The sequence below is a fragment of the Temnothorax curvispinosus genome, unplaced genomic scaffold (genome assembly GCF_003070985.1).
Source record: "Temnothorax curvispinosus isolate PA1 unplaced genomic scaffold, ASM307098v1 QBEX01000740.1, whole genome shotgun sequence".
Classification (NCBI taxonomy): domain Eukaryota; kingdom Metazoa; phylum Arthropoda; class Insecta; order Hymenoptera; family Formicidae; genus Temnothorax; species Temnothorax curvispinosus.
In genome coordinates, this window is record NW_020210520.1 from 1,270,454 (window position 1) to 1,298,282 (window position 27,829).

A 27,829-nucleotide genomic window follows, 5' to 3' on the forward strand; every position below is an offset into this window, starting at 1 on the left:
GCTCATATATATATACGAATTTACTTATGAAATTTTACAACATTCGTATATATATATATATATATATATATATATATATATAATTCAAATATATCACGTTAAAAGAAAAATCGAATATCCACGAATAAACGAATGTTGTAAAATTTGATAAGTAAATTCGCGAGAGAAACGGCGAGGAAAAGAGGCGCGAACGAGCTACGAGAATCGATTAAGACCTGCCTTACGTAACGCGTCGGGGGAGAAAAGACGTGACATTCGCGGACGACCTTGGGAGGATACGTTTGGCAGTGCCGTGATGCATCTCGAAATAGCGGCGTCGCGTCGGCCTCGCAAAAGTTGTTATTGCCCGTTGTTGGTTCGGCTCGAACTAGTTTCTCGTAACGTCTACGGTAATGCAATTTGCCTATTCATGCGCGCTCGACGCACATATACACGCGCACACAGACACGCACGCACGTACAACTCCCTCGTATGTATATACGCATTGATAACGTGCGTAAAGATGTACACGTGTTACGGTGACGTATCGTACGTGACGAGTGGAAAAAAGCAACAGTCACGGTCTTGATTGAGATGCGCATAATTTACTGGGTAAATGGCCAGAGATATACGCGAGTGATTCGTTCGAATGGTGGTCTGCGCTCTTTTTTCCTCGATAAATACGTTACCCCAGCTAACGTTGAACGGATTTTCATTTCTGCTCGTAGAAGAAGAGCGAAATGGCCGAAATGTTCTTCCCTGATGATATCTCTTCCTTTACGGCTAAAATCCCGATTATAATAGCATTCCATGACATACGACATGACGCGGCTCTATCGGATATCTATTATCGGATAAATTATTTCGCGAAGAGCGAAATAATTTTTTTACATTAAACGATATATTTGTTAAATATATCTAAGTTTGATGCTAGTTGACATAATGTGTATTTGTACATACCTCATCTGTTTCACGAATTTGAAATCACATTATTGCTAAGATGTTTAGTGTTTATTCGCGAAATGACAGTGCATGAAAATTCAACGGGTTTTTATATCAAGTATATCAAGTATATGAGACATCTGTTTCAACATTAATGAATGCGTTACATTTATCGCACATGCTGCATAATGAAAACGTTTATTCAGATAGAAAACGTTACGTACTTAGCACTACACTTCGTACAAAGTACAGAATCGACGAGTGTTTTCCGCTCAAGAAAAAAAAACGTAGTAGACGTAATATTTTCTCAGAATCTGCAAAATTTATTTGTCAAATTAAATTTGTCGGAAAGGAGAAGATTAAATAAACAGCTCGTAACGTGTAAATTGTCCAAAACATGTTTGCGTCTCATTACTCAGTATTTTTTTTTCTTTCTCGTAGTTATCGCGACCATTATTGTTGATTCTAAGCTCAACCATTTCACTTGGTTAAACACTCATCAGGAAAAAACCAGAAAAAAAAACAGAGAAAAAAGGACCTTTGTTTTCGCATCGCGTATGCATATATCCTCCTGGTGGCTATGCTGGCTTTTACTCTGGTACTCCGAGAGTTTACGCGAAGCGTAAATCTCCTACGTCTTTTAGAGAAGTTCCGTGGCGAGGGAAAGAAAGAGGCGATTCCGCGAAACATTGCATGCAGACCCACGAAAATACGAGGTTAGTCAGAAACTCATTGTCAGAAAGAAATTTCAACGGCCGAATGAAACCGAGAGTAAAAGAGCACGGCATCTGGCAGCCCATGTCGCGCGAGTGCGTTACGCGCGTTTATCAAAAACGGCAGACTCAACATAAATAATTAAAATTCGCTTTGAATTCGATTTGGATGGAACGCGATTCATATAAATTTTTCACACCTGTTTAAAATTTATTTATTGAAAAGCGCTTTTACTTTATATAACAACGCTTATACTTAAAATAATCATTTATTTATAAAACTGGTTAATATTTATCTTTTTAGAATAAATTTCATATTAAATATTCAAGTCATTTGAAATATTTATATTTTAAAATATTAACGTTTTCCGGTAACGGCCATGTGTTACACAAAACCGTTCGTGAGTCAAACGTCGCGACAGCTATTCCGGGTGGCATCATCGATTTATTCCGTCAACCGTGATTGTCACTGTTTTCGGCAGGGCTTCCATACTAATAAGGTTATCATAACAGCAGGAACGAGTGCGCTGCGCAGATAAGTCCTTTATTTATACAAGGAATTAACGCGGATTCGCGCGCCACGCACACAGACTCGCGCGCTATATATTGTCCGCTGAAGGCGCACACGCAGCAATAAATTTCGCGAGGTAATGCGTACAATTCGGAAGAGTAAATCTAGATTCTAGAGTGAAACTGCCACTCATCGTCGTTATCTGGGATACGTTCTTCTGGTTGCCACGAGCGTTTCTTGGATACCAGTCATCTTCCGGACGACAATCGTCTTTTGGCCTTGTGCGCGAATGTTGGTTTAACGACGCGTAAAACAATTATTACTTTTAGTGAGCGTTCGGCGCGAGATGATTTTACTGAAATGCACTACGTTTATGATCCGCGCTGTAAAACGGTGCTCCTTGTTATCGCGCAACGCTATTATACGCTCGAACGAAAGATATTGTCTATCGCCGAGACGATAATTTTATATCGCCGTCCGGATTTTGATTAACTTCGCGAAAACCAGATTGAGAATTCAATATGTTGTATAATTAAATAGATGCAATTATGTGTTAAACAAATATTCTGATTTGATTTTTTTCTATCCTGCCTGGGAGAGAATTTTCTAAATACATTTGATCGTGTTTTACATGAAGAATGAATTTTGATAATATGCTATTGGCCACAAAGTGATTAAGTTAAATATTCCGTATGTATATCGGTCAGATGTCAATATTATAATTCCGATTATCGTCCATGTCCATCGCATAAACTATTGGCATCTAAGTGGAAATAAGCTGGCTCTACCGTGTCTAAATAAAATACGCGGAAGAAAATATCTCGCTTGCAGGCAAGCAAATAATCGTTAAGAATATTCGCGCTTTACCCTCCACGGTCGCCTATTTGTTACCCGTATTCGTTGTCCTCTACCCGGAGAAGCGCCGGTTGATTTAAAGAAACACTCGGTCGCATATCCAGTATTGATGGCGTAATATCACGAGCGCCGCGCCGGTATAGAATACACGCGGCACGAGAATATCGTTCGAGAATAAATAGCGAGAGAACGATCAGTGGTCGGTCGCCGGAGAGCGGCGCCGTTTTGTTCGATGCACATGCACCGTGCACGCTCGCCGATTTCGTGCAGGCAATGCAAAATATCGGCCGCCATAAATTCGCGCGGATATCGCTCACCCGATTCTCCTTCCCCTCTCCTCCGGCCCCCCTCACCACGCCAAACTCCATCGACGATGGAGCGGCTGCTCTAAATGCGCTCGAAAATTATGGCTCGCCGGAAAAGGCGATGGACGAGGCCGAAACGAAAACGGAGCATCTCGGGCAACGAAACGCGCGAGGGATCTTGTGTAGCTCGTGCATGTACGAGTCAACCAGCTCGAATGGGCTACCGTATCGAATCGATTAGGTCGCCGATCGATTGTGTTGTTCGCGGAACACTCGTCCTGTCCCGGAAACTCGGCGCTGTTGCTCCGCTTTCGATGGAACATCCGTGATTTCTTCGCTTCCCGTACACATTGCTCTTCACCCGTGCCACTCGCGCATAATTTTTCCTCTTCATCCCTCTTTCACCCTGCCGCACTCGACCCTTTTGAAACGCGTTTTCAATTCCGCTTCGTACGAGGGATAAATGAATTCGGTGTCGCCGCGGGAACACCGAAGGTCGCAGTGCAGCAGCAGGAACTAATCCAATTTTCTTCAGAGCTTGACAAAATTATTTTCATTTTAATTTTACATTTAATTGTCTACAATTCTCTAAATTTTTCTCAGGGTTTAAACTAAGCTTGATTCGCTGTTAAAATCGTGAATTCGTATCTTGCTTGAAAACTAAATGACTTATGTCCATGTAGATTAACTTTAATTTCGGTTTAACACTTACCTTTTATCTTCTTCTAACTCTAAGAACTAGAAAAAGATAAAAAGTAAGTTAAACCACGATTAAAGTTAATCTACATTGGTAGAAATGGACATTAAACACGCAAGAATAGGTAAAACCTGACGTCTCTTTCGAAATGTCCGCTAGGACTTATTGTTAATCTTTCATTTATAATATTACGGTATTTTAAAATAGATCCAAGAAATAGATTTTGAGCACGCACGTGACTCAACTCATACGACCTAAAGTCTAATAAAAACCTAACGTCGCGCGAGCAATATGGATAATTTCTTTTCTGCTATAATGCAGTAAGCCACGAGGAAACCTTGGGTTTCGCACGAACAAACGTCACGTGCTGACGCGTCGTTGTATAATTACAACGTGGTCATCACCGGAGACGCGAGAAGTGCGCGAAGCGAATTCGCCTCGCGCCGCGCCGTTGCTTCATGCTATTTCGTTCGCGCTAAAAAAAAAAAGCTAATACGTTTTCCAATTAAGTCTGCGGTGATGTATCGACTAATGACGACGACGTCGCTTCATAACTTAGCCCGTTTGCAATAACGGCGTCGAGATAGCGTTACGTAATCAACGTTACCGTCATATCCGCGCGACGGTAAATCGATTATTCCGTTTGTTCCTCGATCTTGCCGCGAGACCCGCGAGAGACTTCGCCGAGAGAAGCCGAGAGTCGATGCGATCGCGCCGCTTGTCCGTGCAATTTTTCACATGTCAAATACGCGTGCTGCCCGACTACGAACGGGGGATCTCGTGCCGTCGCGGCGTCGTCGGTGCCGATCGATAGATGCATTACCATGCCTGAATATCGCTAGCTTTCATGTTAAATGCAGCAGACTTCGAAGAAGCGGAGCAAAAGTATAAATAATGTTCGTGCGCGCAAGACGGAAGGGAACACAAGTATCGAGATCGCGACCAGTGGCTCTGATAAAAAGTCTCTACTTGCGGTCCTTAAATATAAAATAAACTCTCGTCTCAATGGAAACTTTTGAGAAAAGAAAAGTGTAAAGCGTTATTTTCAATGTTTGCACAAATTTAATTTGCACCGAGTTTTTCTGAAGATATAAATATATTCATCTGTGTAAACTACGAGAGAATTCCGACACGTGATATTTTTGTGTATCAATCACGGCTTATTCTTCTAAAAATAGAATATCTGCAATTTGTACAGAAGCTTTAAAAACCTGCGGGTGTCGTAAAAAATTTATGGATCAATATCTGACACTGATGTTTCCACAAGATACAAAGATATCTTACTGTTACCATAGTTATTGAATTATAAATGAGATATTAATTCTTTTTAATTTACTAAATTGTTTATTATACTACGTTTCGCTGTTCACCTTGGAAGAGGCACTGTAATTTCATAATGACGATAATAATCGTATTCTCAACATTCGTTTTTAAATGCGCGCATATGAAAGGACAGCGCACAGCAGTATGCATCGTGCGCATATAGGTGACCGCAAGTGCGCGAGTTATACGCGCAATTTTTAAACGCCCTCACGTCGCCGGATTCGATTGTGCGGATCCGCGCGTGCAAAGGATATAAAGGAGAGAATGAGAGAAATAAGATGAGGCACGGGAACGAGGAGGGACGGTGGGCGATGAGAAACAGTGTGTCGAGTGTATAATTGACTAAAGCCAAGTTCAAACGATCGTGTCTCTGGTCGGACGACATTCCGCGAGCAGACGAGCCTTTGGTATGCAAAATTCACGGGAGGCGTGCATAAGCGTAGGTGTGTATGTGCGCGTATGCACGTATGGATGCAAAAGAGACGAACGCAAATAAACAAAAAGAGGCACGGAAGAATATAGATATATAGTCGCGAGTATTTTGCATCGACCTTTTACGCCGATAATTACGCGCGCATATCGTGTGAATAAGAATAATATAATCTCTACGCAATATTTCTCTCTCGCATATCTTGTAACAAAAATTATTTAGATTGTTTTTGCTTTGGCGATCAAATAACAATAAATTGAAATATTAAAATCATGGTGTAATTGGCTAAAAGGTAACTAGCAATAAAATTATATTAAAAAATCAGAATTTAAATAAAAATAATTACATACCGCTACAAAATTTAAAAATTAATCTTGTAATTTAAGCAGCGTGAGTCTTAAATGTCTTTAAAGTATTCTTAAATAAATATAAGCAGTTTTGAATAATATTGTATATTGTATGGTTCAATTGTACCACGAGCGCAACCCGGCAATCCGTTTAAAAAGTCGATTCAACGTGACAGGCGCGTTCATCGAACGTGCCGTTGCTCAATTCTCTTTGTTTCGCAAAGAGACGGCAACATGCAAACACGATCCCGGTGAAACTGCGTAATTGCAATTACTTAGCCGACAATTAATTGCGTTGCCTCGGCGTTTTCCGGGATGGTCTCATTCTTTTGCATCTTCCTTGCATTCAAACGCGGGAAAAATGCAGCATGTACGAGGCACGTGTGCAGCCGACTTTGAACAGCGGAGAATCGTCGTAATAGCGTCACCGCGTGACGTAACATTAGCGATGATAGAAAACAACTTTGGTGCAGGAAAAACGATCACGAAAAGACGGAATTGACGCGGTATAATCCAGCGATGCCCCACTTACGTAACGCGCGATTATTAGTGGAAGATTCGTTGAGCGAGATATATATCATTTCGAGAGAATGCTCGTAAGAAAACCCCTTCTCCCCCCTCTCTTACGTTGCCAAACAAATCGCTCAAAATCCCGCTAATTGAATTCGCGAGTTTCGCACAATTGGGAGGAGAAAGTTAAATTTTATCAATTCGAGAAAATGTCAAATGTCACGCGAATCAATCGAGTGTTCTCCTTTCCTTGGTCGATTGTCGACGAAATCGGGATCTGACACCGTCATTCTAGACATCGATACCGATCCGGCAGAAACCGTGGCGGTTTCGTCGGGCTTGCGAAATCGGTCCACAGCTGTTGCGGGATATATTTGCGCGCGCGAGACAGTCTATTGGTAAATTACCCGGAATCTGGGCCAGTTACAACACCTGACGGGCAACACGGCGAGGTGCAATCTTTGACACGGGACGAGAGTCCGACTAGGACGATGAATCTCAATCGGCGGCGTGCCGATGCCAAATTTAAATCCGCCGTTCGCGAACGCGGGAGATCGCAGCTTGTGGTAGATCACGAGCGAAAGTGCGATGGATTAATCGGGGTGCATTGTGTCATCGAGTCATTTCGTGGCCTAAACCAATTTTGTTGGCATTACTATAATACGCGCCGATTGTATCATCGCGAGGTGCATGGATCTTTTGACGCGACGCGACGGTGCATTCATAAGAAATAGTAAAGTAAGGATAAAATAAAGATGAAATTTTCGCATACGACAGTGTGATGTGTAATAATTATAGAACATTATATAACATTTTTTATTTTATCCTATATAAAAATATCAGAAAGAATATTACAATGAGACGTGCTTAGGTCCTACGTCAAGTTTATTTATGAACTTCTTCTGCATTTCGAAAAAAGGTAACGGCAATTTATGACTTTTAATCTGTGGATGCAGTATAATATAATATAACGCTATATATACGACGATCTCATGTAACGGATGTACATTGTGTTTCATTCGTAATCTTTCTTCGAGTAGTATCGCCAACTTTGTGACTTCAGATTACGCGGACAGGGCGACGAGACACACGTGTAATACGAATGTGAACTACGAGCGAATACAGTTACAGCCGTCGACGGCTGCTGAATACTCGTAAAGCGCAAATGATGATCCGAGCCTCACGCCTACTCGACTGTAAGTCAATATTTACGAGACATTTAATGCGAAAGGGTAAGGCATGCTCGCGCGCTCGCTTTATACTGGATCTGTCCGAGCGAGGTCAAAGTAAACGAAAGCAAAAGAGGCGCAGATACCTGGAGAAATTGATTACAGTTTTACGATGTAACGTGTGCCTAACGAGTAGATATATGCGCTACTGATTGACTGACAGAGCAACTCGAGAAGTTGACAGATCTTTGGAAATAAACTAAATAATGTGAAGAATTCTACGAAAAATATATGAAAAAATTATGTATGTGTAATCAATTAGTTTCTACAATTATTTTTTTTCTCGAAAACAGAAAGTATCTTGTATACGAAAAATTTCTATTCCACAATTTCCGACTAATAGTATAAAAAGTTAGCTATTTCCTGTTTATATCATTTACATGTTGCGATGCATTATTATCGTTATACACATAGGTTAGTCTTTTTTATCCTTATTTTTACCTTTTTATATTTTTCATGCTTAATGTTTAGATTTAAGTATATTATTTAATCTATATGTTCTTGGCATTTCTAAAAAGAATATATATAGTAGATAATAAAAATAAATAAATAAATTCAACTACTATTGTTCTACTTTTTAATTATCACAATGTAAATAACATCTCGTAAAATAAACGTACTTTAAAATTAGCATTAATATTAAGAGCTAATTAAATAACAAATTTTTTGAGTTCATAGAAGTATCGTAAAAAAGTGGAGGCTTTTGGACGGGAGGCTTTAATGAAGTGTTACAATGATGAATTTATTATGGCAAGGTTGAGATGGAAACACGCTATCCATGTCTTTAAAGAGGCACACTCACTCCACGGTTAGGCCCGCCGAGGATCGACGAGAACGCACAAGTCTGGCATAGTCGGCTGATACTTGGTGACAGTTTCGCACACCTCTGAATCAGCCTTGGGTCGATTCGCGGTCACCTAACACGATTATCGTAACTTTTGACCAAGCAATCCTTAAGGCTGATTAAGAGGATCTGTGTCACCTGGACCATGGATCACACTTTACAAAAATGGGATTTATGAAAATGATGAAAAATGATGATCGAGTCAAAGCGTAGGATGGATCTAAAAATCGATGCTTCATGATCTCGTGATGTCAACGTAAGCCATTAGATCGTCGTTTGATTAACTGGACTGGGCTGATACCGATTGTTGATTGATTTGAATAAGATCGCAAAAATTATAAATAATATTTGATAGACGCAATCGAAATTAAAAAAAACATCAGTTCATTCAAGAGTTCGGAGTTTTGATCGAATGTCATGTTCGTGACGAATAAGAAGTTTCTGTCGACGAAGTAAACACAGGTGAATTTGAACGGACTGTTGCTTATACAAGGATTAAGACAGATGTTGAGATCTGTCACTTCACTGCACCGCCTAATAACGTCAGACGTAATTAAGATACCATTAAAGTTTAATGACATTAATAATTCATTAAGATGACGACAGAAAAAAGGAGTGACGTTCACAGACGACGACGGTATCGATCGAAGCAACCAGAACGTCAATCAGATTGTATGACAATCGATACATGCGCACGATTAAAAAAAACAGTTTAGAAAGGCCATCAGTTTATAATCCAACAGTTTAGAAATCCTCTCTCTCTCTCTCTCTCTCTCTCTCTCTCTCTCTCTCTCTCTCTCTCTCTCTCTCTCTCAGACGCATACGCATGCGACGCTCTAGACGCAGCGGCGTGTAGCGCTTTGGTAGTCACAAGCGCGTACACGTGCGCTCTATCGCGCGGCGATGTATACACACCTGTAGGTGTTACTCCTCGAAGCCGCCACTTAAAGCACCCACACACACGTCCCTGATAAATCCGCCGTCCCAGCGTTACACTAGACGTATCCCGGTGATTCCGCAATTCCGCGACACGTGTGTACGCATATACGCGGCGGTCGCGCGGGCGCGTATCAGACGGTTGAAAATACGAGAGCGGATCTTCCTCTCGCTTTCTCTTTCTCTCCCGTCTCTCCTATCTTTCGACTATTTTTCGCCTTTCTTTTTCCTTCTCTCAGCCTGCGCGACGAGAGCGCGTACGTGGTAAACGGGGAAAGAGCAAGCACGCAGCTCGGTGTACCAGCGGAGACTGGCGGCTTCCCCTCGGTCTCGTCGAGTGCCGGCCGCTATAGCGGAATAGATATATAGAGCATCACATATATATCGTGTGTACACGGTGTACCCCGCCGTGCGGCAGGAAGGGAATCGCGGGGGAGTCGGATCCGTGGAGGTACAACGATAGGTACCTTTCCGGGAAGAAGCGAGGAGAGAGAGAGGGGGGGAAGGGGGAAAGAGGAGAGCAGGTCGCACGCTCTCGACGTTGTGACGTAATTCGAGTCATCCTGGATGTATATTGCGTAGAGGGTTGAGAAAGAGAAGGAGAGAAAGGGAGAGAGAAAGAGGGGGGCAAGGGGCGTCGCCGCGCAGTGGGGGATGCGATCCCCGATGGTGGGAAGAGGGCAAGGGCGCGATGGTGGGGTACGGCAGCGTGAGAGGAGCGAGAGAGGGTAGGATGGCGGTCATTAGTGCTACTGGGACACGGAAGCAAATTCTCGGCGGTACCCTCCCGTGCTCAACCTTCGCCGGTACTCCATCCCTCCTACCCTTCTCTTTTTTCTCTCTCCCCGCGCTGCCTTTCTCCCACCACGACCACGGGTACCACCCGACCGCCCCGTCTGTGTGTCTCTTTCTGTTTCGGGGGTGCGAGCACGATGCAACCCCACGGAGTGCAAAGCAGCCCGGGGGTACGCCTGCACTCTGCAGCTCCCCGTGTATACCTACATATACCTATAGAACTCTCCGCCGGCGGAAGCGAGCCTCGTCAGGGGTAGCTCGCGTGTAACGCGGTCGGCCAGGGGGAGGAAAAGAGGGAGGGATTAGGTCGCGCTCGCGACCTCGTCCTTGTCGGGACAAGATCGCGGACGTTCTCTTTCCGCGGTCAGCGATTTCGCATCGGCGCGTACGCGCGGAATGAGCTACATTCGTGCGCGCTCCTCTCCCTGTCCCTCCCTCTCTCTCTCTCTCTCTCTTTCTCTCCCTCCCTCCCTCCCTCTCTCTCTCTCATCTCTTTCTATCTTTCTGTCTCTCTCACAGTGGGAAATTGAAGTGCATGCTTCTTTTCACGTGTCTCTTGAAATTTGACAGAATGATTAGTTTGCACGATGATGCGTGACGTTTCACTTAATGGAGTTGTGTACCGAGTCAATCGATCACTTTAAAATATATCGAAGGTTGTCGAATGAATTTATAAGCATGAATTCGCAGCATATTGATATAATCTGATTTCCTTGCCGGACTCGGTTACAACATAGTGGATCAACGTATTTGCAATAAATACGGGCGCGTATATACCGTCACGTATGGTCATTAATTATTCCCCTGTTGACAAAAATACAGTTGTATCGATTTTGCCGGAGTCTTTACATGCTGCGAACACAATATCGAACAATTCCAAATTTTACAACAATCTTTATCTTGATGTATAATTGATATAATTAAACAGTTATATAATACAATTAGAATATATAATTATCTCACTTGTGAAATTATATGAATTACTAACCAAAACGAAACGCCTCGAGTAAAATTTTTATTGATCTTATGGCTTTACGCGCGCGCGCGTGTCTATTCCCTTCAAGTTCCGATTGACGGAAATTTTGAGACATCTGAAGAGCAGAACTTTCGGAACTTAAGGTAGGTTCTAATTACTCAATTACAGTCTTAATGGATGGCTTGTAATTTCAATCAAAATTTGTCACGAAGATCATTAATTCTGTATTAATTCGATTTCGTTACCTTTTGCCATTAATTGTGAAAAAAAGTTTCAATCTCCATGGCAGTTTTTAATAGTGACGCACACAATATATTGCTCTTTTAATTACATATATTTGTTCTACTTGAATTATCTTGCTTTGATTTTTCAAAGTATAATGATAACGTAAATTTTTAAATGTCAGAAAATTTGTCCCTTCGAATTTTTCGCGCATTTTTCAACTGTCGTTAATTTACGATCGTAAAGAGCCGCTGCTAAGTGAAAATTACAAATTTGTTTCTACGTGGGATCGTATTCATAGCAGCGGAGCGGTTTTCGTGTATAAATTTGCCAGCGAACAGCCTGCGACGTAATTACGAAACTTCCTTAATTTCCGCGGATCCTTTGTACTTTGATTTACGTCCCGTAATGGCGGCGATTATTTCCTGCGGATTCGTACGACGTATCATCATGATCCACGCCGTGGAAAATTCAGCCCGTGCGAAATCACAGCGAAACACAGGCGAGCCATGATCGGCCGTTACATCGCTCTACGATACAATAAAGAAACGTATCCTTCAAAGTTGCCCGAAGAGGCAATATTGATCAACGCTATACTGAACTCTGACATTTGAGATTATAGCCGGGCGGGAGCCCCGGAGCTCCGCTCGTTCGCGGAGCTAACCCATTGCCGGGGATAACACATCGCCGTGCTAACTTGCACCGGAAGATCATAGTCTGACAATACCTTTGGAAACCTATTCGCCTCTTCTCTCAAGAGTTAAAAGTTTCACGAGCAGGTTGCGACGATTTGAGTTCTGTTCATATGTGATAATAAAAATGTTTTCTTTATAAAGTTATATTTTTTATTTTATTTTCTTTACTTTTCTTATAAAGTTATATTAAATATATATTTTATTTAAACAGAATTCTCTCTTTCTTTCCCTCTCTCTTTTCCTTCTCTCGCAATATATTTTATTTATTTATTTATTATTCTACTTATAAGAAAATGCAAGTATAAAAATAGCAAGTATAAAAATTCATGTGCTAAAATTAAATGGCGAATTCGTTTACGGTGCTTCACAAGTACTATCATTACTGTCATGCCTCTAATCAACGAACCTTTTGGCGGAACTGTCACGCGGTACCGTTTCCTTCGTTACGAAATTGCCGAAGCTGCTCTAGCGTCGATTGCTCTAGCATCATGTCGGGGTCAAGGCTTCTCCTCGCAGCAATATCGGTGTTGGTGGTATATTCACGCATCATCGGAACAGCTTGTTCCGCGCGCAATGCAAAGCGATCGAATCGGCAGTTGTTTCCACGCTGAATATTGTATCAATTTTAACACCGCACGCGCGGAACGAGACAGGTTGAGTCAATACACGCGAATGTCGATGTACCAGGTGTGACAGCCAACTCGATTAAGTGTCACGCTAACCTTCGTCGTGTCGGACCGTATTAGTTCGGATGCCGCGCTCGTGTGCGTCTCACAGGTGTGAAGTGTCAAAAGCGCGACACCGCGAAGCCAAACACAGCCCGGACTCAGCGCGGCGTAAAGCTAACGCCAAATGTCACGAGATGCGTTCGCATGACTGAAATAATATTCGCAGAATAATTTAATCAGCAGGATGAATCAATTGTGATATTTTACGACAACTACGATCCAAATACCATCTACTAAACTAAATGCTACTTTACTTTCAAATAACAGATTCAACAAAAATAATTACGTTGCATCATGTCTTTATCAAACTTTCAGATTATAAAGCTACCTTTAGTTATTAACAAATTAATGTTTCGAGAGAAGAGATACGAAAATATGATGAAGACTGTACCTAATTAGAAAGTTCCATCGTGCGTTTATCGAGTCGTCTCTTAAAACACAGCGCATTTCTCTTCTCTCCAAACATTAAAACTAACTAAAAACTCGCCCAAGTCTCGAGTAAAGTTTGTTTGCCATCCCGCGGACTAAGCTCGCGTAATCGCCGTCGCCGTGCACCGAACATGAAATGAATTTTATCGATTTCGAGACCGGAATAGGTCGCAAAGCTATGTCGAGCCCGTCGTTCGATTGCTCTCCAATGAGAACAGGACTCGTCGACGCGACGTGACGACAATGAGTTTCGAAACTCGACGTGCTGGAGTCTCTGGTTGGCGGGATTCGTGAAGGGGCACCTGCTTCGGCAAAGCCTCAAGTATGGGGCGAGCAACGAGCCAGGCAATCGACGTAGTATCCATATAGTATCCATGTTTCGAAGCGATTCGGAGATCTCCGAAATCCCGTAATAACGTGCTCGCGCGTATGGTTAGATTCGTTCGTGTTTGTGCTGATGAAAAATCGATATATCGTAATTCGACGAAATTGTATCGAGAAGCAAATTTGATAGCCATAAATCATCTTATCGCGATCGCTAAAAATCTAAAGACACGTAATTAATTTAATAATAAAAATAACTTGATAATTAAAAAATATATATATATTGTCTGTAAACAACCTTTGCAGATTATTAAATTGACATTATTCTCAATGATACGTTTTGATACTTTCATAAAGTAACACGGCACATATCTCGAGTGATTTATTCACGCTAATAGCTATATCGCGCTACACGATTTTTGCGATTTTCTCGGCGCCCGGAATGATACGACCGAGAAATTCGCGGAGCATCCGAGCAGGAGGACGCCGTTGAGAATTTTGCAGCCGATTGCGCGGCCTCTCGCGCGCAGGAATGCCTCCGTCGCACACGTGCCCCGCGCGTATAGCCTCTGTTCTACAAGTGTTTATACACGCCGCACCGGGTTGTCGGGCGACGCATACCATTGCGCGCACACTAACGAGATGTTTCATAACGGCGGATTTAGCGGGGGCGCAAACCCGGAACGGTTCCCTAATCACCACGGCGACGGCAATTAATCCCGGGATGTGCGGGCGGTAGAAACGTCAGTAGTCGGAGCCCAGTGCTTCGATTTACGGCGTCTCGAAATTAATTTCTCGCCTGGCGCTTGCGATTGGCCGCCGTAAACGACGTCCTTCCCCCCCCCCCCCCCCGCGTGATTTCATTCTCATTCCTCGCGGCTTGATAAATCGCGGCTCGTGTAATTGCGCGTGTAACGCCTCGCGTTGTCGAAAGGTCAAAAGTTTCGGGCGCGCGCGTTAATTGATATAACAGCGGGAAAAAGTTGCGGTTGCCTGACGTCGCAATAAAGGGCATTAATATTACAAAATTAATGATACTTATTTCATTGGAGCTATTTAGGAAGTGGTATGTAAAACATCGTGCCATGATATCATTTCGATGATTCACGAAACGGAAAAAGTTGGCTTTCTTCGCGCAAAATTAATGTCGCGATATCACGGTAGTGCCCATCAACATCTTTAAAGATATTGCTTTTTATATCGAATGTAGCACGAAATTTCACTGATGATGTTAAAATATAATAATTATAACTGTATGTGTAATTTGACTATTGCATGTGCATGACGTCTACACCAAAATCGGTAATAATATTGGGTAATAATATTCGAAATAAGGACAGAAAGCTGCAACATCTCTTGGTTTTAATCTGTTCTCCCCCATTCTCTTAATATATGATTCAATAAATGTGTCAAGGGACAACCCAAAGGGTTTACTTGCTGTAATATCACGGTGTTTGTTATAATGAAAATGGCCGATCTATGGAGGGAGAAACTTGTAACGAATATAAATCGTGCATATAAATCGTGATAAAATTTTCCGCCCGTTAATTGTATGACTAATCGTATCAAAATTATCCTGCGACTCCTTTCCTTTCGCGAATTTTACTTCTCATATCGCTTTTATTCACATAATCGACATAAACGTATTTCTAGAACGCTCGGGTTAAGAAATACCTTCGCGAGAGTTATTCAATTCCGATCTGCTCGATTTTATCTCTCTTTTTTGACACGTTCAATCCAAAATTTAATTTTACACGTCAAATTTCGTGCGACAGTTTGAGGTCGTTTGTAGACTTCCTTACAATTGAGGGCGAAATATTGCGTTACATGTTTCGACAAAATACACACGAACGAGAGAAACAGCTCGATTTATTGCCCGGAGCAAAATGGAAATGAACGCACGATGTATATGTTGCAATAAAAAAAAACTTTAAATTGTTATTGAGATTTATTCATCCTCGATGTTATCCCAATTTATCGGGACAATTAATTGGCGAATAAAGAAGCCGCGTTACGGACGTCGCTATACGAAAGCGTAAACTGAAGTTTTATGAAACTGATTTTATTTCCTGCGTGGAATGGAAGCCGACTTTGTCCGCACAAAGGCGACAATTTTACGAGAGAAGAGCGTGGCAGAGAGATGAAATCTAGATTTGTTCCCGTTGTATTAAGAAATACCGACCGTACATCCTGAACACGCTTAATATCCTCTGATAAATTCGCGGATAAATATCTCGGTACCGGTCCTTGTGACCACATCAAGCGACGCACAGCTCCGACGTCGCTTGCTAGGCGCATTTAATTATCGGATTAAACGAGATGGCCATGCGGCCATCAACGTCATCGCGCGCGAGCCACTTCAATTATTTCTAGAAATTTACTGTTAAATTAGTAACTCTTGCGCGTACTTGAATAGCAATATCACGAAACTTATTTTATGACATATATATTGATCAGTATAAGATAACACATTTATAATATATTCGATCATGACGTAGTACTAAATATAAGTAAATTGTTGAATGCAGATTAACAAATAGAAATTAATAAATCTATGAAATGGATATTTAATGGTGCACATTCGCTGTCGTAATGTAATATACTGCGCAACGCGCGTTAGCGTGCTATTTAATTAATCTAGTTCTGCAGTGGATCATTATACATACATATATTACTGTTGCATAAGATTCTGTATGTACATTAGTTCCCGCGCGCGAACTAATATACGAGGTCGATTATTATTGCTTCCTGTAGATCGATTTAATAATGTCGTTTAATCATGGACGTTTCAGTTATCGGTTTTTAACGGCAAATCAATAATTCGGTCGCATTCCGAATATAATGGCAAACGGAACGGTCGTAAAGATAAAGATGCCACGGCGTAAGTAACGCGAGTCCTTTAACAACCTTCTTTCGTCGATAAATCAATCGGCGACATCGTATTTAATGGCACAGCTAGTATATAAATGGCATCTTTATCTTTATTAAACCCTGAAAATATGTATAGTCCGCGCCGAGGGAAGCTGATCGTAATAAATTCCTTCGAACGTCTTGTTCCGATCTGATAGAACTTCTCATTTTTAACCCAGTTCCACGGAAAAATTATATCTCGGATGGTTGCGACGGAGACGCAATCCGATCAACTTATTTTAGAATCGCATTCAGTAAAAACGGATGATGAAACATACAGCTCTTTTAATAAAATAAAGATTGAATATTTTACGATAACCTAAAAGGAGATATTAATGAATATATATTAGATATTTTCAGTCAAAATTAAAAAATCACAGTGAACTGAAAGTGATAACGTTATTTTATTCGATTCTAAAAGATCAAGGAGATTAAGGCCAATGATTCGCTCGCATTAAGGAGAAAAATAGCTGATTTCCATGATACCTTTATCGTGGCGATATCATAGAAATTACGTAACGTTCCAGATTACTCTACTCTTTCAGTCTCATCGCAATTCTAACATTCTCCAGCAACGATCTAATAACCGGCCGCTACCGGTAATCTGAGCGAGACGCGGCAGAGAAAAGAATCGTGCTCTGCAACAAGAGCTTAATCTCCGCGGCTGTTTCCCCTCTTTCAGGAGGATGCGACCGCTTATAAATACGTTCTTGGATATTAATCCGCGAGGAGCCGTTTCGTTTTATCTTTTCCACAAAAGGGATTACCCATAATATACAAGACCATCCTACTCCGTCCGATGCGGACTACCCCACTGAACAACCTTTTCTCTCTTTACTCGCCGGGGAACGTAGGAAACGCCCTCGTGAAGAGACGGCACACGGTCGCCCTTTTCGCATCGTATCGCATCGCCACGGGCAATAGTTATGCGATGTGCGGTATGGCGACCTGCCTACCGACGCGAATTGGGTCATCGGTGGGTATATCTGAGACAGAAAATACCGGGGAAAAAGAAACGAGAAAAGGACGGGGAATATGTGATGCCAAGCAGTAAGGAAGACTGCGAACATCGATTTCAGAGAGATCCACGCTACTGCTACAAATATTTTTCAGAAAACTAACTGGCTGATGTTTATACAGTGCAGTTTCCGATCTGCAAGCGTCGTAACTTACAGAAGCAAAAATAATAAAAGCAATAAAAGATTTAAAAGACTTGGACCCAATTTTTTCCATCTGATGTAAAAAAAATTCCTGAAAAGTTCTCGATAATGCGTTATTAATTTTTTTATTAGCTCCGGAAATTAGACAATAATTTTCAATAACTGAAAAACAATAGAAACGTTTCGCCTAATGCAATTTATATAATATTTTCTAATATGTAAACTTAACTTCAGAGAAATAAAAATGCAGCGACAATAACGTGAGGATTTCACAAAGAAATTTAGGTTCAATTATTTCATTTAGTGAAAGAAGATTATTCAGAGGCTTCTCAATACCGCAAAAGATTAATATCCATAAATTAGATAATAATTTTCAATTACTGAAAGACGTGACAAGGAACATTTCGTCCGTTGAAACGCATTGCGGACGTCATCGCGAGACGCATAATCCCCGCTTATTTACGATGAGATTGTGGGCACGCTGTGAGGATTCACTGTCAGACGTGGACAGCCTCCCAATGAGGAAGTCACAGGCCAAGCCGACAATCTTCTCGACAATGCTCATATTACCATAAGGAAACGGTGATGGCGGCGGCGGCGGCAACGTGGTGGCGTAGTTTTACATTCACAATTATTACAACAGCGAGCGCGAGACCCATTACCGTGATGGTCGTGTTCGCGGTTCCACCATCGGGCCTCCTCCTTTGTCGCTTCCTCTTTTCTTCGCCCGCTTTCTTTTCAAAGAGATCCTTGTTACAGAACATCGGCGCGCGGCAATATCGGCGTACGTTAGTATTTAAGACTCGGTTGTATTTTACTTCAACAAATTAATCTCACATTAATTATTAAGAATTAATGTTATATTAATCCTACTACGATCAAATCCGTAGAACTAAATGGAAACGTAGAACTTTTTATTATATAATCTATAGCAGCGTGAGCTTTATATAAATTTTAGATGTAGCATAATTGATCGAAAATCCTACAATGAAAAGTATTTCGATTACTGGGATTAAGGCGGTGAAAATAGTTTTCTAGACTTCTCCGAGACAAAAGCGAATTAGACCGATTAACTATAAATAGCCACCGATGAGATATATGTGCCAACGGAATTCGGACATTGTCGCCGGTATTTACGCTAGAATAATGTTATTGGTGATCCCCGCGTGCTGCATTACATTCGAACGGGCGGGCGGTCCGGATTAATTGGCAAACTTTCCGGAATAGCACTTCGAGCCCCGCACCATCGTCACCAGATGCAAGTGCGAACGGTTTAGTTATGCGCATAACAGATGCACCGCATAGTTCCCGTGTGCAAATTAAGTGGTGACTGTTCAACGAGCGCCGCACGCCGTTGGGACTGATAAAATATTGAAGGCTCGAGATGAGATATTTCGGGCGTGCCGAGTTAAATTTCCGTACCCGCGATCCGCGATCCGAATTATTGCGTCAGTAATTCTTAGACATGCAAAAAGACGAAATATTACGAGTACGCCGTATATATCATGTTATATATCATTGTAATCGGGAGTCGGGGACATCGTGTATAACTGCGATACCTCGAATCGCAATGGCCGCGGCGACAAAAAAACAATTATAAGGAATGTTATGAACGAATGAAATAATTAGCGAAAGAAAATTACCGCGATTATTCCCTGCCTTTTATTGTTACCGCTCGATATTTCTTCGTCGAAAATATACGCCGACTTTGCGATTGCTTTATTAAAACATACGCGATTCTTCGTGATGTCATCGTCCGGAAAATTATGTCCCCTAGGAGCCGAACAAATTTGCGAATAAAAATGATAATACCAATAATTGTGGTAACGGCAAATCAAAATTTCCATTTTCCGTTTGTCAGCACCGTGTGACATTTTTCATGCATACATTCATGAGATGTAGGACCCCTAACCTGGATAAACTGCATTGCGTTGAATGGCACCTTGATCCCTAGGCGACGATATCTCTCTTAACACGTAATGCATACGTCATAAAGTAGAAATTACGAGTTACGAAACTGTGAAGCCACGTGAAACGTATACCCTATAAAAATACACTGCGCGCGTCAGCGGTCGTATAAAGCTGTCGACAACATTTGAATGCGGCTGACATGGCCATTGTATAATACAAAAGGCAAATCGTTTACGAAAGTAATATTACCGTCATCCGTGAAATCCATCATATCTCGCAAAAAATAAAGAATTATTTATATAGGAAGGTATATTTTATCGATCTTTCAAATTTCAAAATAATTTTTCGACTTAAATCAATTAACTATTCCACCAATTTCGCTTAATCACACTTCGATTTATTTCAATTAGGTATTACAAATAAAAACAGATAGTTTTGTTGTTCTCGTTTTCATTCAATCGAAGAGAGTCGCGTTTATATTTGTTAAAGATATGAGTTACGTCTACAATTTTAAATCAGACATCGTCTCCCCATTTCTTAATTTTTAGTAAAAGGCTCTTTTTCATTCAATTGTCAGAGAAAAGAAGATGCAAATCTGTATTATAAAGGCAACCTCGTATTACTTTACTACACTTGAAACGACTCCAAGAACATCGGGGGCGGAGGATTAACTTTGTTATTCCGATTGCCTTTTTACCTCTTTTTCGCCCACCAACCGTGGAGGGGAACAAGAAAGAGAGGAAAAAGGAAGGTTTATAGTTTCATAACGCTTTCGGTCCTCGTCGCGGAAACCATTAAAAACTGCGTCTTTCGCAGTTTTCCGAGAGGTCCACCTCGAGAAAGCGATCGATAAAAGGGTTGGAGCAACCCTACCCGGCGCTGCTGCCACCTCGGGACACTCTTAAGCGAGAGATCGTGGGACGGGCGGTTAAAGGTCAAGGTCGAGCTATTTCCTGCACGAGCAAACCCCCAAGTCTTTCGGATTACGTACCGAAGAAACGAGAGGGAGAAGGGGTTGAGGAGGGTCGGTCGGGAGAAATCGACCAGGATGGCAGATACAATGGCGGTTTATTACTTGGCACAATTCTGGACGATGGTCCTTCTCATGCTGCTCCGCGAAGATCGTTTCGTGATCCATCATGGGCGATAAGAAAGGGAGAGATGGAAGAACAAAGATGTAACCTTGATGAGAATCACGAGATGGGGTCAAATGGCATATATGGTAGTGGTAGATGTAGGTTTAATTGCATCACGCACCCCACGTTTTCTTCTCCTTGTTAAAACACAGCGTCGTATTACTTGTGTAGGAGGATATTTCTGTCGGGAGATATTTAATGTCTCGCGCGGGATTATATTCCTTTTTAAATATTTATAAATAGAAATGAAAATTTTTTACGTTAATTTATTTCCGAATACCGCTTCGAGTGTGTATGTATGTGTGTTGTAAAATTTAAAATTTATATTAAATCTTGAAAGAGTAATCAAGACGCAAAGTGAAAAAAACGGTTTGGGCAAATATAAGAAAAAGAAACTAGGTCAGTTGTAAAAAGCGAGATTGCGAGAGGACTGGAATATTTTAAAACGCTAGAAAATACAAAATTGTGATGAACAAGCCGACGAACATCGTCTAGGTCCCGACGTTTCCCAAGAAATGCGAGATAGAACGAAACGAGAAAGAAAGAAAGAAGGAGAAAATAAAAAAGTGGAAGTAAACGGGAAGCAAGTATTGCAACTGTCGAGCATCATAGTGGTCACAGAGCGCGAGAAATGGGCGTGCGGCTACCCAAGAAAAACATTTGTATTTTACATTGAATTTCGCGCGAACCATCGTTCAACAAGTTCGGTTCGTTTTATTTGCGATGAAGGTTAGTCCTTTCGCCGCTTTTGTCTTTTATAGCCGTCCGTTTTTGCATCGTTTCTAAGACGATTATTGTGTCGAGACCATATGGATCGTTTGATACGCGTTATAAAGCTCGCCCTCTTTTACGATATTTACTTGATTTTATGAAATATGTCGCTCGTAATCACATTATGCTGAAGCGTTGCGAAAATTCGATCGGCTTCTTCAAAGGATTGGCTTTCACGATGCTTGACGTAATATAGTAAAAGTAAAAGATATTATTATTATTATTACGCTAATATATATATATATATATATATATATATATATAACATCATATATAACACAATATATGATTAACTATGCATAATATTATATTGTTTGCATCAAGTTTGAGGGTATCCTTTGCACAAAATTCCAAACGAATCTCCTTGTAACGCGTTCGCGCGACCGCCTGTACTTAAAGTTTTTCACTGAGGGGTGCGTCATCATCCCCCTCGCTACAAAGTGTGATATAAACGAGACGATTTAGTTATCCTTGTCCGGAGCCCTGGGAAGCCTTTAAACTGCCAAGATGGCTGACGATACGTAGGTGTACGCCCACGTGATCCTGCACAGCCACCACTCTGCTTTTTCATCCCCTGCCTACCACTTTCCTTCCCCTCTTCCCCCGGGCGCATTCCCCCTTTTCGTCCGTCTCTCTCGCGTCTCTGCAGCCACGATCTCTCTACCCCTCGCCTCTTACCTTGCTATACAACGTATCCATCCACATCGGCGCCTACAAAAACGCCTAGTTTTGCATAAGTGGAGAAAACACTGGCCGTCCAGCAGCCGAGTATCCCGATTTTGGCTAATGCGAAAGCGATGTAGCCGACTTGCGTGCTTTTTAGGGGTCGCACTTCTAAGGGAGTAGTAAACCCTCTCCCTTTTCCTCCCGTCACATCCGTCCTGTGTACGGACGCGAATGTGGTGGCCGTGCGTACGGTCAGTATCCTGCAGGGACCGACCCCTAATCTCAGGCTCACGTCAGAGGTTTACGTGCAAAATCGAGTCATCTCGAGAATACCAGGGGTGGACTAGGTCCAGCTCTTTGCGCGTCTCATCCATTCTGACAGGCGTTTTCGTGACGTGCCCGCGCGCATGCATGCGGGATCTACCGAGCGGATACCAGTTGACATCTGTGCTCTATATCTGGCAGATCGCGATGCGAGATGACATCTCGCATTATGTACACGCGCTCGCAATCGGAATTCCAAGATGTCTCACTTCCGCTCAACTGAACGCGAATTCCCCCTCCCCCCCCTCTCCCCACACACAAGGCTCCGCGAAAGCGTGCAGCAGTCACAGATCGATAAATTTGCACCTCCGTGCGAAAGCGACGATGTAAATTTGTCGCGACTCGTTCACGAAAACCTCCTCTCCTTGTTTCGCCAAATAACAATACAAAATACCCGAGATATTTAAATCGAAAATGTATTATTCATAAAGATCGCTGTTTTCAGGAAAGCGTTTCCTTCTCTCTGCGCAAGGCTGCAGCAGGGAGCTACGGGTTTGTTTAAGCTCGTATGCAAATTCGCGGCAGATTGGATTCTCGTATCGCCCAATTCAATTTCATAGTATCGGCCGCGAGATCGAGACGGTGATAAATCGCTGTCAATCATGAATTACGACGCCAAGACGAACGATGGATGATGATGATGGGCAGGGCGGAACGAGAGCTACAGAGAGAAATGCTGGAGGTAGAGACGAGCGCGCAGTTACCAAATACGGGTCACAGCGCCTCGTCAATAACGGGCGCGTTACGTCGATGCGGCATATCGTCGACAACGACAACGACGACGACGACGTCGACGTTGACGAGACCTCGTTTTACGAACACTTTAAGAACGCTCGAATCCGGTAATATGCGGCTCACGACAATGGACCCACTGACACAGTTTCGCGAACATCCATCGTGGATCCTTTCGGACTCGCGTCGTTTATCCACGTCGATTTGTCACATCGATCGTTTCGTCGTTTCGAAGCGCAGGGAGACGGCGAAAGAGGGAGCGAAATGGCGAAAAAAGCGAAAAGGACAGAGAAAAAGAAGTAAATTGACGATGTTATATTTTCCGACGTCTTTTCTCCTGTGACCGCTTTCTCGTCCTCTTCGATCGTACCCGCGTAATTTTATCTCGGTTCGGACAACGATACGGGTGACGTTTCTGACACAGTTCTGACATGGGGTCTTGCTCGAGGGGGTAGGAGTCCGCGGCTACTTCAGCTTAATCCCCGAGTCCTGAGGGTGCGAGACCCATCGCTCATTATTATAGACACCTGCCATTCTCTCGCAGTGGTCAAACACGACCGAAGCATGTGATTCGATTCGCTCCTCCGATTTTGGAGATGTTCCGTGGCGGAGAAAAGACAAAAGACGGGAAAAGAAAATAACGTGACGGAGCAAATATTTCACGACACTGTAAATAATAACGGCGTTCTTTTTTTATTAACAATAAACGTCGAAACCGCCGCTATTTTTCCCCCGTTGAATAAAGAATATAATAAAATTCCAGAACGGCGAAGAAGGTATTACAGAAACCTATGAGAACGATAGTAGAAATTCTACATGCGTATCGGATATGAAAATTGTTGCTCCTGGTGCTCTTTTTCGTCCAAACGTAAACCATAGAGAAGAAATATCGATATAACCCGTACTTCGAAATGGAGTCATACATCGCGGTCTCGACTGTGCCCTGATGAAGAATGGAGCAATTTTTCGAGCTCGGAAGCTCGCAGAAATCGCTCCTACAAAAGCCCCGATCATATCGACTGGCATCTTTCTCACCGGCATTTCCTTCTCTTCCATTCCGTCGGCATCTTTCAAAGCATCCGCGTAATATTCCCACATTTCACTCGCAAGATATGTATTTTCGTATATTGAATGTAATCCCACACATAAAGTATTTGAAACAATTTGATCTCTGGGTTTAAACGTGAGAACAATGTTCATATCATTTTAAATTAAACATTTACATTGAAAATATATTTCTTTCTAGCCATAGAAACGTCCGAATAGGATTAAAAAAACAAATCAGATTTTTAATTTAAAATTCTTACATAGCTCTTCACTTTAGACTTACGTAATTAAAGGCATCAATCATATTGCACGACATCTTCTACTATTATTACGATATCAGAGCAAACTGGAATAAAAAATTGCCAAATTAAGAACGTGTTCGAGACGAGCGAAAATAAGTTCGTAATTATTTTTCAGGAATACCCCGGGGTGCATTTAAGACCGTGAGCTTACGGTGAGTTTATTCTTGGTGCTCCGTTGAATTCAGGCGAATTCATCATCGGGAAGATAAATTAATGTCAACTGAATGCCAGAGCGCCGTCCTTCGGCCTTGTCAAAGCCGGAAACTTCCAAGTCCCACTACTCAGCGAGTTCCGGGCCCGACCTGTCTAAATTACTTCGAATCGAGTTGCTCTCGAAGGCCCCGCCCTCCCTCCTTTATAGAGCCTATATGATGAGAACACGAACGTTTATATACCGCGGTAAAACTTCAGCCGGTTCTTCAAGTCAATATGATCGGGTTATCGATTTTATCGTCGAGAAAAATAGTTGCTTGTGTAAAGCGCGCTTCGGAAATTTATTAAAAGGAGGCTTCTTCTATTTTAATGCAGTTACTGCAAATTGCATCCAGTTACGTGAACTCAGGTTTCCCTGCTTTTCCGCCCCCATTTTCTATAAATAAATTTTTTACTATACAGAAATTCCTTTACGCGAAAATTATTATTGTTCCTTTGTTCTGTTATTTACGTATATATATTTCTTAGGTATAGTCATTTCTTTTTCTCTCTTTGTCCCAAAAATTTTGTTAATTTTGACAAAAAACGCGGATTTATTCTGCTTGTTATCGAAAAGAACTTTCTGATTGCGAACGGATAGTGCTCTTCGCACTTTCTCCCTCTCTTCTTCCCTAGCTTCCTTGCTCTTTTTCCGTTTATCTGGTTAACGCTTTCAACGTGGACGTGATGACCCTGCGATTCGCGAGAGGGTTTCTGACAGACGTATTTTACGATGGCCATTCTCGATTGCTGACGGGCAATTTTCCTGCCTCTGGAATTTAATCGACAATTTGTGCGCCACATTTGATCACTATGCCCGAGTAATTAAATTCAAGTTTCTATAGAAACTGATGGTCGCCGACGCGGAAGAAGCTAGAATGCGCTGCTACTTTCTTGGATGACAAAGCGCCATCCCCGAGTCTAATTGCGGCAGTATCCGGGAAATATTTAATTGGAGTACTTTAATTACTTCTTCGATCTCGTGAGATATAATTAACTGCCATTAATACTAATTACGGTTCATTACGCGAATAAGGGAAAATATTGACCGACGTATTACATATATGTCACTGCTTTCTGCGAATTTTATATCCGCGTATTTAAGAATAAACTATATAATATAATAATAGCAGCTAAAAAATTATACAAAGAGAAAGTCTAATAATGTGTTCGATATATTTGTGTTCTTTTATGTATATTATTATACGATATAATTAAAATCCAATTGTTTATTTCTAAAATATACACATATCATTTTGAAAGTAAACAATTGAATTTTAAGTCTGAGTTTAATGGACTAATCGATTTAGCAATCTATACCGTTACGGTAAAAAGAACGTGTAGTTACGCGCGCTAAGATGGACATTTCCGTCTTTTCGGCAGGTGAAGCGGATGATGCGAGTTTTGTTCACGTACAATGGTAGCATTATCTCAGTGGTGGATTAAGAGCTCCCGCGTTAATCTTCGCGGGAATTGTTCGGTGTGCGGGCATGCGTCGGGCGCCACTAGTGAAACCCGCGAATGAACTTGGCTATATCCAGTTCCGGATCGGCGATATCGGTCTCGAAAATTTAAGCCAAGCTCCACTTAAGCGTTTCCTCGTTGCTGGCGCAGACTCTGGGCATTCCGTTTCGGTCGGCAAGCACGTTTCTGCGGTCACCGCGAGACCGTTCCGATCGAATTACCATAATAGGTGCACTGTGCTGATCTTCGATTGACCAATCGCACTGCGATGGTACATACATTTAGCAAAAAAACAAGAAATAGAATAGCGTAAACATGAAACCAAAAATGTTTAACAAAAATTTACAAAAAAATGGAAGAATAATTTTGTTTAATTTTCCGTTTCAAAACCCGTTAACGATGCATTCTTTTTTCCTTGCAATTTTCAACAACACTTTAGAATTTTAACGTTTTATTTGCGTAACTTACTTTTCTCTAATCCAGAATACGTTTTAAAATGTATGTTGCCGGAGTTTGGCCGTTTAATTTGAGAATACTTTGTACAACTGTCGCGCTGATTGTGTGAGTCTTTTGCTAAGATCTCGCTTGTAAAAGAATCCGATGACTCAATTTAACCGCCCTTTTTCTGTCTCCCAAATAGCCACGTTGTATTCCGGCTGAATTATATCCCTTGACCTACTCTCCCACGATCGATATAGCATCTGTGAAATTTTTAGGCATGACATAAGCACAAAACGGTCCACGCCGCCGGTGTGCCACGTGATAACGAGTAATTTACCGTTATCTCAGTCGCGCGATAAAACGTGTATTTCTTATCTGGAAAGTACATATGCTTTTACGTCATGTTGAAACGCGTCGACTTTCCTGCAACAATTATCGTATCGCGACGTGCGCAAGAAATTGTGCTAGCAAATTGGAGATAAAATACTCCGTTAAGTATCACTAAAAAGAAACGCTGTCTGTTTTAAGAATATTCTTTTTCTCACATTAGCGATTATCGAATGCAGGTTTTCTCAAGAGATGTTTCGGGTACAAAATAATGCGGTCGAAGATGTGCAATTTCGCCTCGTGCTTTCCTATATAACCGCAGCAGAATCGAATACAAAATAGGCACTGGACCGCTTAATTTTCGATTTGTTACAAAATAGGCACGTACGAGAAGAGAGTGGCACGGGTCACCTCGCAACGATTGACAACCGCGCGAGCGCCAAAGAATTAAAGGGTTTCCTCCCCCTCTCTCTTAAGTTTCCCCTTCATTCCGTTCACGAAAACTTTGCTCGTTAAACGGCGACATGATGCAGGAGCAACGGGTGATAAATAATAACGGGCGTTATCTCTAGTGACCCAGTTGTACGCCGCGCCTCCTCCCCTCCTCTTTCTCTCTCTCTCTCTCTCTCTCTCTCTCTCTCTCTCTCTCTCTCTCT

General features: G+C 41.9%; 1 protein-coding gene across 3 annotated transcripts in view; it reads right to left on the bottom strand.

The window, feature by feature from the left end:
* LOC112457592 (protein Tob1-like) overlaps positions 1 to 27,829 on the bottom strand; it is a 175,757-nt gene that overhangs the window by 70,687 nt on the left and 77,241 nt on the right. For 2 of the 3 annotated variants that reach the window (XM_025020767.1, XM_025020752.1), the window contains exon 1: positions 9,601 to 9,930. The exons of the other annotated variant lie outside the window; for it this stretch is intronic. The gene's annotated coding sequence lies outside the window, so the exon portion shown is untranslated. Of the gene's footprint in view, positions 1 to 9,600; positions 9,931 to 27,829 lie in introns of those variants that run through there. 3 annotated transcript variants of the gene reach the window in all.